Below are 14005 nucleotides of genomic sequence, written 5' to 3' on the forward strand. Positions count from 1 at the left end.
GGAGTAGGACTACAAATGCCTATGGGTGGCAACAACACTTTGATTCTGTGGGAAGCTTACAACAGCGTAGAGCTGAACACACTCATCCAAGCACAACAAGGATAGGGCGGAGTCACTGGAGAACACTCTTGTATGGACCCAATTCTTCCACTCGACCATAATCCAATAAAAGATGGGTCCCTATAAGTCCTCGAATCAAACAGTATTGTGTGTAGTACCCCATCTTTCATCCAGATCACCCTTCTTTTTGGCAATTCATGCAATAGGATAGTCATTCAAGGCATGGCACTGGACTAGTTCAAAGCATCTCTGTCTAGCAGAACACAAAACAATAAAAAGGTGATCTTCTATTGCTTCCACAGCCATGACATTTGTTGTTACACAAGGATCTATCCTCACCTCCCCCGTAATTCAATTTTGTTGGTGAACCACTGGGTGAGATATTCTCCAAGGCAGGTATTGACTGCCACAAGTATGCAGATGATACACTGCTTCTCCTCAAGATTGAGGATAAAAAAATGATATTGACACTGTACAGTAAGCTCATGGATTTCCTGGATGAAACTTTACCTTCACGACACTGAGTTCCCCTACTATCAACCAATATCACTATGGTCCTCCATCCTGACTTGATCGCTAACCTACAGGTTCTAAACCGCTTCCCAAAGATTGTGAAATCAGCTAAATAAATCCCTAGCCATCACAATAGTTAGCTCTCTCGATATAGCCCCCACAAATCACGGAAACCACTAAGCGTGCTATCAATTGACCCTGCTTCTTAACATTCCCAGAGCATGACTTCAAATGCTCCGATGATATCTCACATGGGATATGCAAATTCTTTCATAATTGGACAAACGAAATCCCACCGAAACCCTCTCACATCTATCCTCTACACTACAGCCATGAGAAAATTTGGCAGAATGACTCTCATTCTAAACTTCTTAAAGCAATTAGCACCTGAATCTCGCTCCATTTATAAAACACCTTCTACCAGATAATAATAGATAGACCTTGTGACGCATAATATACCATATTCCCCCTCCAACCTTGGACAAAAACTGGAACTAGCATGTAAAGACCACAACCTAAATAACAAATCTACACTACTTCTCAGAACAACCTTGTTTCAAAAAAATGTACACCATTAAGCGCACTCTCTTAGGAATGCAACTACCTTCTAGAATGCCGTTCCCAATCACATACGACCTGCTTCCTCATTACACATCTTCAAAGTACTATAATAGGATCACATATTGCACCTGCCCAAACATCGCTCACTTTGTTTATACCAATAAGTGTATTTTGCTGATGACACAGACTTACCACTGGTCACCTATGTTGTTTTCCTGTAAACCTTAAATGTATAAAACCTGTTGGTTTCACCACTGCTAGACACTTAATGCAGTGGCAGCTGATGATCTTTGAAAGTGGTAGGCCATCGTACCTGCCCGAATCTAAATGAGTCAGTGAAACAATTGAGTCCCACTTTCTCAAGGGTGGGCCTAAGAGTTTTCTCACATAAAGAACTACAAAAAGTGGGTTAAAAAGTGCATTTTTGTGGCACAACATTCGCATCACGTTTTAAAAAGATTTGCCTATGAGATGACACAAAATAATCTAGCATGTATATGATATACCAAGCAAACCAGGATGGATGGATCTAGAGGGGAGAACAAAGCGGGCATTTGAAACTATAGCTTAGACGTTTGTTGCGGATCCCGACTTATTTGCAAATCAGATACACTGATCTTTAAAAAGGGCTATGAAGCCCCTTACGATGTGTATTTGTGTTTATATACTGTACTTCATAGAGGTCATGACCCACAAGCCACCCGCTCGGAAATCCAAGCATCTGAGCGTTCAATATACATCAGGAGGCGTGTGCAGTGGAAGAAGTTTTTTTAAGAAGGAAGCAATGCTGCAGTTTTCACATAAAATCCTCTCTCAGCCTTAGGTGCTCAGCTGGGTCACAAGCAACATGGCTATTGAGAACATTATAACCCAGAGTTAACTTGGCTGCGCCACGCATTGCCCTGCCCTTTGTCATAACAAGCATTTGCAATGCAATGGTCTCGGCATCATTAAAGGTAGAGCAATTGGCATTGCTCATGACATTTCTTTTTTTTTCTTTAAATCATAAATAAATGGCATTGTCATTTACATTGCCAATACACTGCACTCTGCACTCAACAGCACACACCACTCTGCACCTGCACTCACTACTCTGCACACTCACTACTCTGCACTCACTACTCTGCACTCACTACTCTGCACTCACTACTCTGCACTCACTACTCTGCACTCACTACTCTGCACTCACTACTCTGCACTCACTACTCTGCACTCTGCACTCTGCACTCACTACTCTGCACTCACTACTCTGCACTCACTACTCTGCACTCACTACTCACTACTCTGCACTCTGCACTCACTACTCTGCACTCTGCACTCACTACTCTGCACTCACTACTCACTACTAATAAATATGTTGTCAACAGACTAACTCGATGTACTCCCAGGCCGATCTAGTTTGCAGGGTTAATTGGAATTGGCCATAAATCAGTAATTTAGACAACTGATGGGTATACAAATGTAAGAAGTTAAGACCGAAGCCTACATTGAGCTGCACATGATGACTAATGGGGAAAATGTCCTGTCATTTAGAATTTGGCATTCATTTACATCACACGCCTTAAATTAACGATGGGAAAACCACAAGTGCTTTAAGGTTGAACTAATCGATAAGGAAATGGCCTGCTGATATGAAGTACAATACAAGTACAACATTACTGACATGAAAAACCTATAAATGAGATTAGCCTAATCACTATATAAAACGGATGTGACACACAGGCTAAACAATTCCACTCATCTCAGCTACGTGCAAACGGCGCAGCTGTCATCGTACTTCTCGCGCATTGCTGGGTTTCCCCGAGTTTATCTGATCACTTTTCCATCACAGCCCACAAAACGTTCACCCGCCAAAGGAATATTTTTTTTCCAGTTACAATCATGACACGTCTTTATTTCTGCTTAACTAAATCACGTAGGTCACGGCAAAAAAAGTAAATGTAAACGTTAACCAGACGTTCGCCATGCACATGTAATATATTAGACACGGTTGACGCTGAACAAACTCAAGTGGGACTTGGCCCCGGAAGTCAGGCACGGTCGCCTGTGACGGGGGCGGGGCCACGTTAACACCGGAAGAGGAGGCAGGCGGAGTCGTAGCGTCTCGCGGCCCGGGGCTCCTGTGAGCGGTGTAGAGCCCCGGGGCCGCGCCAGCAGGAGGTTGGGCGCCGCGTGCTGAGGTAAGGTAAGTTCCAAACGGCTGGAGCGCGATTGGTGCACTTGTGTGTGTGTGTATGCTCGTGTGTGTGTGTGTATGTATGTGTGCGACGGTGACGGCGGGGGAGGGGGAGGGGGGCCTCGGTGCACTTGTGGGTGTGCGCGCGTGTGTGTATGAGTCAGGGGTGGTGTCTCTGTATGTATGTATGTATGTATGTATGTGCGTGCGTGCATGGGCGCGTGTGTGTGTGTATGCGCATGCGTGTGTGGTGCTTGCGCTTCCCAGGAGACAGCGCCTGGCCACAGCGCGCGTTCCAGTTACAAATCGCCTGGAAGGATGCGCGTGGCCAGGACTGTCTCCTGGGACTGCTACTCGCTGACATAAGATCTCGGCGGAGACGCGCTTACGCGCGTCTTTTAGCCGAGACCTAAAAATGAGAGTTACAAATAAGTTAAACATCTTATAGGCAGAAAATTAGCTCCGCAAGAACGTAAATAAGACCATGATGTTTAGTGTGGATATCTCGTGCCATTCGCTCATCACCCTTTGATCACCCCCCACCAGTAAAACGCTTACAAGTGACTGGTGTCCACTGCGTAGCTTTATTATTATTATACCAAAACACCATTTTATTTGTGGGTAAAACCTCCCACATTGACCATTTTATTAAATTCACACATAAATGATGCGCTCCATACATATGCGCCACAGGTTAACATATATTTACAATTCAGAGGCGTGTTGTACCAGCAGGACACAACACCACCCCCTTTTACAAGCACCAGCTACTAGGGTAGGGCCAGAGAGTCTAAAACAAACTGCACTGAGCATGCCGAATCTACACCCGGCACCCTGCTGAGATACCAGCTCTATTACAGCTAGGGCTACAGAGGATCCAGACCCTGGAGCCTGTACGGGGATCTACAGAACATAGAACCCGCTCTGCTAAGAATGCCTAGAAACCAACGTTTGCCCCCAGGATCTGCTGTACCCTGAGCCCCTACCACTGCATCCAAAACCTGCTATACTCTGAGCTGGTACTGAGCCTAGAACTTGCTGCCGCTCTCGTCCCTGCTGCACTCTGAACCTAGCTGTGTGCACAGAGAATGCTTCCAATTCCCGCTCAGCTGAACTGTGTTTGACCCTCGCACATCATGGTCAGCTGTTGTTGCATGGACATAAACGATGGGCTGGGCCTGGCAGCCAACTGGGACCAGAGCCTCTTGGGTATTCTTCTGCAGCCACGGGGAAGTGAATGAAATAACATTTGGATGCCTTTAATGTTCAAGCAAAAACGCCAGATTTTTGACTAAAGAGATAACACTCCCCCTACTAGAGTTACAATAAAGGCCGATTCCTGGCCCTCTTATTCCATCTCCACACCCCACCTACTGACCCTCTGCTCTCGTAAAGCTGGGACTCGTGAATGTATGCCTTGGATGTTGAGCATTTAAACTACAAGTTGCATCCTGCACAGTGCTGTTGGCGCTTAAATGCCTGGGATGCAGTTTAATTTTTAGATTTGTAAAGAACTCCTACTGGCTTTCTCCAAGAATGACTGTGAGAGAGAAAGTCGAATGGGTCAGTGGTGCCTGCTTTTTGGGGGAAGCCGGGAAGAGATGATCATGATAATCTGCCTGTGAATCAGAGCGAGAGAATAAAGACTATATTAGCTGCATACCTATAACCTACATTGTTCATGTTGTGTGCACCAGGAGAGCCACTACAATATTGATCCGATGCAAATAAAAATACACCAGTTCCTTTGTGTCTGGCTGTAATTGATCTCATGCAGGGCGCTTGAAAACTAAGTGCCACGCTTCCCCAGCCAATCCAAGCACTGCTCTCATGCTGTCTATAATAGTAAACAGCATAAGAACAGTGCCAGGATTGGCTGGGACTGGCGAACCCAGCGCTCCATCCTATACCGATGGGACGGTCTCTCCTTCCCCGGCTCCCTGTCAGTGCTGACTGTGGAAGCCTGAACTGCACAGCTCAGGCTGGCTACCGAAATATACTGGCCAATCTGACAGGCGCAGTTCAGTTACACAGCCTCAGCTGGTTGCCCCAATTAATCACGCTGCTGGGGGAGACAGCTCAGAGGTGGTCCCAACCCATTAAGGAAGCAATTAATGCGTATGGTATGCAAGCATTTTAACTTAGGTACAGATAACGTATTTTCAATTGGAATTTTGTTTTGAAATAAAGAGTCAGGAATGTAGTGGCACGCAGTGGGGGCAGGGTGTCAGCGCCCTGCCGCTCCTATGGAGGAACCGTCCCTGACTTTATGTCAATTGTGTATCACAAATAAGTCTACATGTCCTTCATGGAATAACCACACCTTCACTCTGTCCACTTTCCAGGATTGCTGCTTATTACAAATGCATATATCTTCTGCACCATCATATTGTACCCTGTTCTCAAAATATGTTTTATCATTGACAACTACAAATGTATATATCTTTGAAAGGCCCTAGAGTGGTGCTGTTGCCAACCACAAATGTAAATAGCTTTCACTTGCCCCAATAATGTATTTATCAAGTACTTACTCATTAAACTTCCTGATTTGTGCTAGTTCTTATCCTTCTACTCCCTTTTGTAAAGTGCTTTGCCACTCTATCAAAAATTCAAAAATGATTCTTTTTTTAAATTATGTAAGTGAACAAAGGAATCTAATGTATTTACAAAAGTTCAATTTGTTCATAAAATAAATACAAATAAAAAAGGGCCTCACGACGGTGGTAATATTTAAAAAAAACTCTTCAATCAAACAATATTCTGCCTGTGGATGTGAACTTTAGCAAGCGTCTTAAAATATTGAGGCCTATTGACAAACTGCATTTTGTAGCATGTTTAGTACTACTACAAAAGTACTACTAACATACCTCAAAGTGGTATTCACATGCCTATATGCTGAGGTCTATGCCTCCACCTCTCCTAACTTTTATGTGTGGAGATCTCCACCCTGACTCTACACGTAAATATGCATTTTAGTAGTAAATGTGGGAAGCACAGGGAGGGGTGGCTGCAAAATGGGGATTATTTACGACTAAAAGGGAGGGGTTATGGAGGAATTAGGAGGGGTTTAAGATGGGCTAGGGTGGAGTTCAGTGATGCACATGCACCCACCAACAAAAAAGTAAGCCCATTACTAGTCAGAAACTGCACTTCTATAGTTACTATAGCAAAACAAACATTGGCATAACCAATAGGTCGTGCCTTTTGGACCTTTACCCATCACATTATCCTGGGAGCTGTGCCACCAGGGATTGAAGAGCTATAGCAAAGCTGGATTAGTCACCTTTCTGTTGCTTATTGCTACATTTTGGTGTAAAACTTGTACTTGGTACTAATGAGGTGCAACCAATGCCCATACAGTGTTTCCAAGTTTGAAGAGGACAAAATAATGAAAGAATACTATTAAAAGATATACCACATCATGCCGTATTAATTGACTTTTCTTGCTGCAAAATATACTCAACCCAGCCACATAATTTGGCCCTCTACTGCTGCATAATTTCAGTGGCCCTGCTCAAACATGACTACCAAATTGCTATTGACAGAATTGTCACCCCAAAAATGTATACAGTGTGAGCCTTTATCAGAATTAAGAGGGGTGGTGTTGTGAGTCATCTGGAACCCCCCCCCCCTCCCCCTCCCGCCCCCCCCCCCCCACACCTATCCTAGCTATGTCACAACATTAAAAGTCATTCTGCTAGCAGGAGGTGTGTCTGATTTTGCCTGGACCAGAGTGAGTAACTGCTCCTCTTGGCCAGAGTCTCACGACCCTTGGCAAACCTTCATCGCTTCTTCCCCAGGGGAGCCCACATCACATTTTGAAGACTATCTGGGATGCTCTGGGTGGGCTCCTCTATTGCTCGGCATTCTAGTGCTACTAAGAGTTCAATAACAAATTGATGGAGAGCTGCTGCCCTCATGGCATTGTAACCTGGCCTCTAAAAATACCAAAACCTTGATATATTTCAAAGATGATAAATATTCGAGTATTAACCTTAATCCAGTTGTAGGTTACGTTCAACTGAGTTTGTCTTATTTGAGCTGTTGCACTTGAACACTCGCCATGGCAAATAACTCATAACACGTTAATTGCACAAATGAAAAAGAAATAATGTCGGAATTAATTTATTATGGACTTTATTGCACGTGAAACAGACAGAGTCAGGATTTACAGAGTTCGCAAAACGTATTAACCAATAACTGTTTTGTAAAAAGGCTCAGCGATAAAATTCAAATGAACAGAAGCAGAAATGGAAGGCGTATCCGCCTTTGTTTACTAAGAACACGAGGGCAGCCACAGGGGTAAATGCAGAGTGTCTTGGAGTCGGCATTTATCTCACTATCAAGTCCGTCTCTGAATACAGGGCGTAGTTTCCGTTGGTGCAGCAGGTGCAGTGCCATCAGGCCCCATTAATCCCTGAATATTGTAACCCAAGCAGTGCAGCTTTTAGTGACACTGAATGGGTGTAGTGATGGAAGGAGGCAGGAACTGTAGTTCAAAGGACTTTATTGCAGATACAATATGAAGAAACAAGCAAGCGCCAGGCAGAACGGCTTCCAGTCCAAGGCACCAACTCCAACTGAATGCCCTGGACTGGAACCCAGATGACACTACTGTAGGTTCTATAGCTCGCACTGCCACGAGACATTAAAGGAAACACAACACAAAGGAAGCATGAATAAATATATTAAAGTGCTACAAAACACATCCCCCCTCTTTGGAGCAAGTAAAATGTATGGGTTTTCGAGGAAAACTTGACTCTTTTGAAAGCTGTGGGTATTTAAAGACAGTCTAAACACATGAGGAAAGTGTGGTCAGGGCAGGGAGCAGAGATAGAACCCCAACAAATGGGTACATTACAGAAACAGCTGAATGATATCTCTGACGGGCAGCATGTAAAGTTAATCTGTAGCCCTTTATCAGCCACACCCTGACAGTCTTAAACAAACCACGCAACGCAGCACTCTTGTCGCCCAGTTCCATGCATGAGTAGTGCAGCCAGCCAGGTTTTTCACTGCATTCTGGGATTTGAAGTCCTGTTGATTATATTATAAAAGTATAAGTACAAGTCCCAGATGCAAATGAAAACTATTTACTGGATTAGCTACTCATGAACTTTAGAGCTCAGCACAGAAAAACGTAATTAAATGAAAACCCCATTCTTTATTTATACGTTTTTTTCTCTCTCTAAGCACCCTGCCCCAACTAAAGTTTGGTCAAGCAGTATCCATTCACACCTGAACACGAGTTTGTGTCTGTTTAGGGCCCTGAGCCCAACCGGGGTAAAAGGCGCCAGGGGAGAACTGACTGTGTAATATGATTAGCTGAAAAACTGACTGTGTTCTAAAGCGTGGTGTCTGTCCACTTGAGGACAGCCTTGCAGCAGCGGCTCCTCTTCCAGGGCCTTCCAAACATCCCCTTCCTCCTCCCCAAATACCCCTGCCCCTCTTCATCGCTGTAGCAAAGTCAAAGGGAGGGAGCAGCCACTAGCTATGTCAAGAAGGGCTGTGATAGTATAAATCCTGGAGCTGAGTTGCAGTGACAGTCACTCGCCAATGAGTGCTGTGGCTGGCCGGTCCCTGGGTGTGCTAGCAGGCACATGGATGGGGTATGAGCAGACATGGGCAACGCGAGGGATGGAGAGCAGCATGCCTGAGCCTAGCCGGTGTTCACTGCCAAAGCTGTCTCGCTCTCCCCCGCACGCCTCCAATGCCTGCTGTCTGCTGCCAAGGCGGGAGTGAGCAATTAACTTCACACCACTGACCTGGCGACCGGAGGCTCACAATAAATGGTGCGGGTGACTGGACGGGAAGAAGAGCAGCGGGGGGGTAAGCAATAAATGGCACAGGACCAATTCAAAGACAAAAGAGTGTGCCAAACAACCCATAAATAAACAAAGAGTAGGGGAACATGTAACAGGGGCAGGTGCCATGGGAGGAAAAAACACACCCAAAGGCGGGACAAACAGCAACATTTCACTAGTGAAAAGAAAGGAATTTAGAAAGGCACACAAAGGAACAAATTAAAAGCAATTGGTGGGATGAAAGTCCACAAGGTAGATACAGTATGTGTCAAAAGGACAGCGCATGTGCTGCCCAGTCGAGGCCTAACGAGACCCAAAACAGAAGTAAAAGTACTCAAGTTCAGATCAGGAGTAAATCAACTGCCACACATGGCAAACCATTAGTACTCCAATATCCTCCCATAGAAAATAATAATTTTATTTCAATATTATAATTCTATCAATAAAACATTTATTATTTTATTTTAAAATATGTTAGTAACTCATTTTAAAAATGAATGTAACATTATTTTTTATAGAAAACACTTAACATTGCTATATATCTGACTTTTGCATAGTGAAAAAGATATATATTTTCTATTTTAGTAACGATATTTTTCCTTAATATAAACCCCTTGTAAAAAATAATTTAATTTAATTTCAATATATTTTAATTAAATTCTTAATTGCAAATTAAGTTATTAATGTAACTGCTGGATATTGTTCTACATTTTAAATACACATATACAAGTATTTAACATTAATGTTTGACATAAAAATATTTTGTCTATTTTTTTGTTAAGTTAAATATATGTGCATAATTTTCTGTATACTTTACAGTTATATATGATGTTTTAGTGACTCCACCTCCTAATTCAGGGGGTGGGTACATATAGGTCCAGACTTCTAACTACTCAACACTCTTAAATGGTGATAACCAAAAGTAGTAAAGTTACTCACAAGTGTACAAGTACACTTATTTGAGTTAAATATATAGGTTTCGATTTACCTTTGTGAATAAGTGCTAATAAGTCTACGCCAGTCATTGGATAAAAGACCTGTTCGTCTGCCTCTATAAGATGAAAACAAATGTACAACTCGTAGGAAAGTCGCTAGATATGAACCTGCCATTTACTAAACCCTATGGAAATTGATGGGAAACATTTTGTTTTGAAAGAACTTGAACCAATAAACAGGGGATTATCCTTATTCATCATGTCAGGTCAGGAAAAAGTGGAGTATGACTTAACGATAATTACAAAGTGACCTTTCCATTTGGTGTATAAGCACTTAATCATAATCTTTTTCTCCATAAAAAGGACAATATTCTACTTAAAAACTTAGGGGCCGATTACGAAGGCGGGCGTCCGCCATCAGCCTGAATATTCCCACCGCTAAATTAGGATGGCGGTGGGAATGGAAATGGTACCGTGGCGGACGGAAAGACCATCCGCCGTGGTCCCGCAAGGCGGTCCTTTTTCGCCCGCCTTGCGGGACACAGTACAATGGGGCAATGGGCAGTAGGCATTACGATGCCTGTCTTTTTCGGCGGAGATCCTGCTGCAAAAAGACAGGTGAAGAATGCCTTTGGGGGCCCGTTACGGGCCCCCGGGGTGTGGGGTGCTGCACGTGGGGGGGTACCTATGGCACCCCCCTGCATTTGCATGTACAAGGTGGCAGGCACCGCACGTTGTACATACAAGTGCCAAACATGTTTTTTACATTGTGGCAGGTGCTTCCGCCCGCCGCAATTTTAAAATACAGGATGCGCCCTCCAGTGTGGCGGGCGAAACCTAATCTGTATAGCGGGACCGCCGCACCTATGGCAGGCGGTCCCTTTTGCAGCTGCCATGGTGGGCGGACTTTGTCCGCCCGCCATCTTAATCGGCCCCTAAGCTATGTTCAGTTTGCGGGTTGGATCGCAATCTTCAATAGGAGCACAACTCACCATTAAAGCTAACGTATGGTTATTCCGTGTGCAACAAGCATCTCAGTACTCATAGATGGCAGTTTCCTTCTGGTGCCAGAGCATGTGGTTAACATTAGTGAATTTTGCGAGCTTATCAAGGGCGCTGGCAATCAGCCAGACTTTGTTTTCTTGAAGGTCAGCCTGTAGGCAGAGAAGGACGAGGCGCAGAGTGAGGAGGGTATTACATCGTATGCTAGAATAACAAGACAAGTCATACATCTTGGACAAGAAAAGTGGCTTTAGGAGGGACCATGGAGTCATGCAGCAACAGAAAAACAAATTATTCTGTAGGGTCACTAAATTATGCAGAATGAAAAAAAAAATGTTGGCGTCATATTGTGATACATTTTGTAGCAGTGTATCACAACTTTGTGTTCTTAAAATGCACTAATCCAAGGCTGTCTCAGAAAAGGATTGCCCTCATTAGTACTGGTTTACCACAGCAACCAGCAACTAAAAGATTAGCAGTTAACCTTTGAAGTGGGCCTGCAGAGCACGATGTGTGGAGCTATTTTTAAGTAGATACTTTACCTCTAGAGACAAGAACAATTTTCAATGAAATTGGCAGATTTGGCAGAAGGTGGGGATTATATTGCAACAACAGTAAATCTATAACTAAGCAATACCTCTGTGTTCTAGCTGTCCAAGAAAAGAAACATAAAGTCACCACCCTTCTTGGACTTTGACCTGACCATTATCATCGGTCTCACAGCTGTAGATGCAGCAGCCTCCATTTCATCTATCAGGGAGGATGTTGCAAGGCTGAAAGATCAACACTTTTGTGACTCATTCCTGCAACAGAGAAGACGAGCCATCCATATTGAACATACACAGTTTCTAAGTATCTAAGCCAGGCCTGTGCATCTGACCTTGCTTTATTTTATACCACATAAAGTTGAGGTTCTGGAAAATTGACTGAAGTTGAACAGTAAATTCCAGAGTTTGTAATCTGATTTGAAATGGACATGCAAGTACAGATATCTTTTGTAAGTGATGTATGCCGTGTGTATGCCATCTTTGAATTTGTTCCATCTGATTTAGAAAATGACATCAAATATTTTCATAGAATTACCATACTCCATCATTGTTTTTCTTTGCTAATTCTATTTGAGATGTTTAGTTGGAATTGGCTCAAGTAAATAGTACACATTGGTGACCCTTGTGGACTGCTTGTTAACATTCTTCTTTATTTGGCAATCGTTTCTAAAAGGAAAGTAATAAAAGTAAGCCACAAAATGTCGACCTGTGTGTGCAAATTTAATTATGCTCACAGCGTCCAAAGAGTGGTCCTCAGTTATGTCCTCTATCAACTCCAAACTTCGTACCATGCTCTAAAAGGCACTGGATTTTAGCAAACGGAGACTACATTTTTGGCAGTCACATAGGAGGTCAGGTGCCTAATTCTACCCAGAGGAAGTAACTTCCTACAGACAGTGAGCATGATAAAGGTACAAGAAAGACAAGCCCTCCTCAGCCTTGTGGAGGTGTTAGTAAAGGTTCATCTGCCCACCTGTATAATTCTTGTCAGGTTTCATCGAGCACAAGGACATATAGAGATAGTTAGATCTTAGATTAGACAAAAGGCTTTTATGTGCAGGTTGAAGGCATTAGGTCAGCGTAGGAGTGACACACAGTTCAGGAAATCTAGCTCTAATCAAATAGGTCATACATAAAGACTTACTTGTTATCTTCACATAAACATGAGAAATATGAATGCACACAACTTTTGGAACAAAAAGAAGGTCTTGAGTGTTAAAGCAGGATTGATCATGAATCGTGATGCATTCAGTAGTGCATGGGTGGTGGCCTACGCTCGACTGTTGTGCCAGTTGTGCTCTATACAAATGCTAGACAACCAGGGCTCAAGTCGGGGTACCACGCAGGTGGACGGCGTCCCCCCACTTATTTTACCAGGAGCTCGCTAACTTGAGCAAATGGAGCCACACATTCACATTTCATATTTTTTCTAGTGTTGTGTGACCAAAAGATTGACTAAAAGATGATGCGCAGCTGAAAGAAGCCCTTGGGAGGTAGCGCATTTAAGGGGTGAGCGAGGGGAGGCAATGAGTCTGATGGTGCAAGCCACGTTTCGTGATGTCACTTTGTGTCCTGACGTCAGCTTCCCCCCACTTCTTTTTTTAGGACTTGTGCCCTGTAGACAACACAAGAAAAAAATGAGTTCCCCAGTTTTATGCAGGAGGAGCTTATAAAGAATCTTGCCACAGTAGGTGAGTGAGGGTCTACCTTCCTATTTAACATAAAGCAGATAGTCAAGGCAAGAAGACACACAATACAAAAGTGGGGACATTTAATGGGAACACCGCAAGAGGACATTGTATGTCTAGGTTCTGAGTTTATAAATGCAGCTAATCAGGATTGTTGTACAACTTTGCCTTCCCACACTTCTCCTGTGCTTTTGCACAGCAGAGTAAGGGTCTAAACCGGCACCCATGTGCAGTCAAAGTTTACTTCAGGCCGAATGTGGCTGTTGTGTGTGTGTCCCTGGTTTCGGCTGACACCTATGCATTCCTATCACTCTTGCACATTCCTGAAAACGAGCCACTTAGAGAATCATTGTGCGATTGATCCTGCACGTTTCCAGCCAAAATGCACTGCAAACACAAACTTTGCCCAGCTCATCCATGACCAATATCGTTAGGACAACACATTTGTTCCTTTTGGCTTTTTACCCCCTTCAGTCGCATCCAATTCCCACAGATACCTCTGCATGTCTGATAATTCTGCAGTCCATTGACAGAGGGGTGACGTATTGTGGCCCATCTGGTCAGCTGACATTTCTGGTTGAAATGTTTTTGCAAGCTAGAAGGGTGGCTCAGTGAGCTGAACATTTTTTGCTCAGTGATCTACAAGTCAAACCAATGTATTTTAATACTAGAACCAAGTTAGAATAAACGTCAGTGGTGTCATCTGTTGTGCAATTAA

General features: G+C 43.6%; 1 protein-coding gene across 1 annotated transcript in view; it reads right to left on the bottom strand.

The window, feature by feature from the left end:
- The window catches only part of GPRIN2 (G protein regulated inducer of neurite outgrowth 2), a 176898-nt gene that overhangs the window by 141837 nt on the left and 21056 nt on the right, over positions 1-14005 (bottom strand). The gene's annotated exons all lie outside the window — the stretch shown is intronic.

The sequence above is a fragment of the Lissotriton vulgaris genome, chromosome 5, assembly GCF_964263255.1.
Source record: "Lissotriton vulgaris chromosome 5, aLisVul1.2, whole genome shotgun sequence".
NCBI classification, from domain to species: Eukaryota; Metazoa; Chordata; class Amphibia; order Caudata; family Salamandridae; genus Lissotriton; species Lissotriton vulgaris.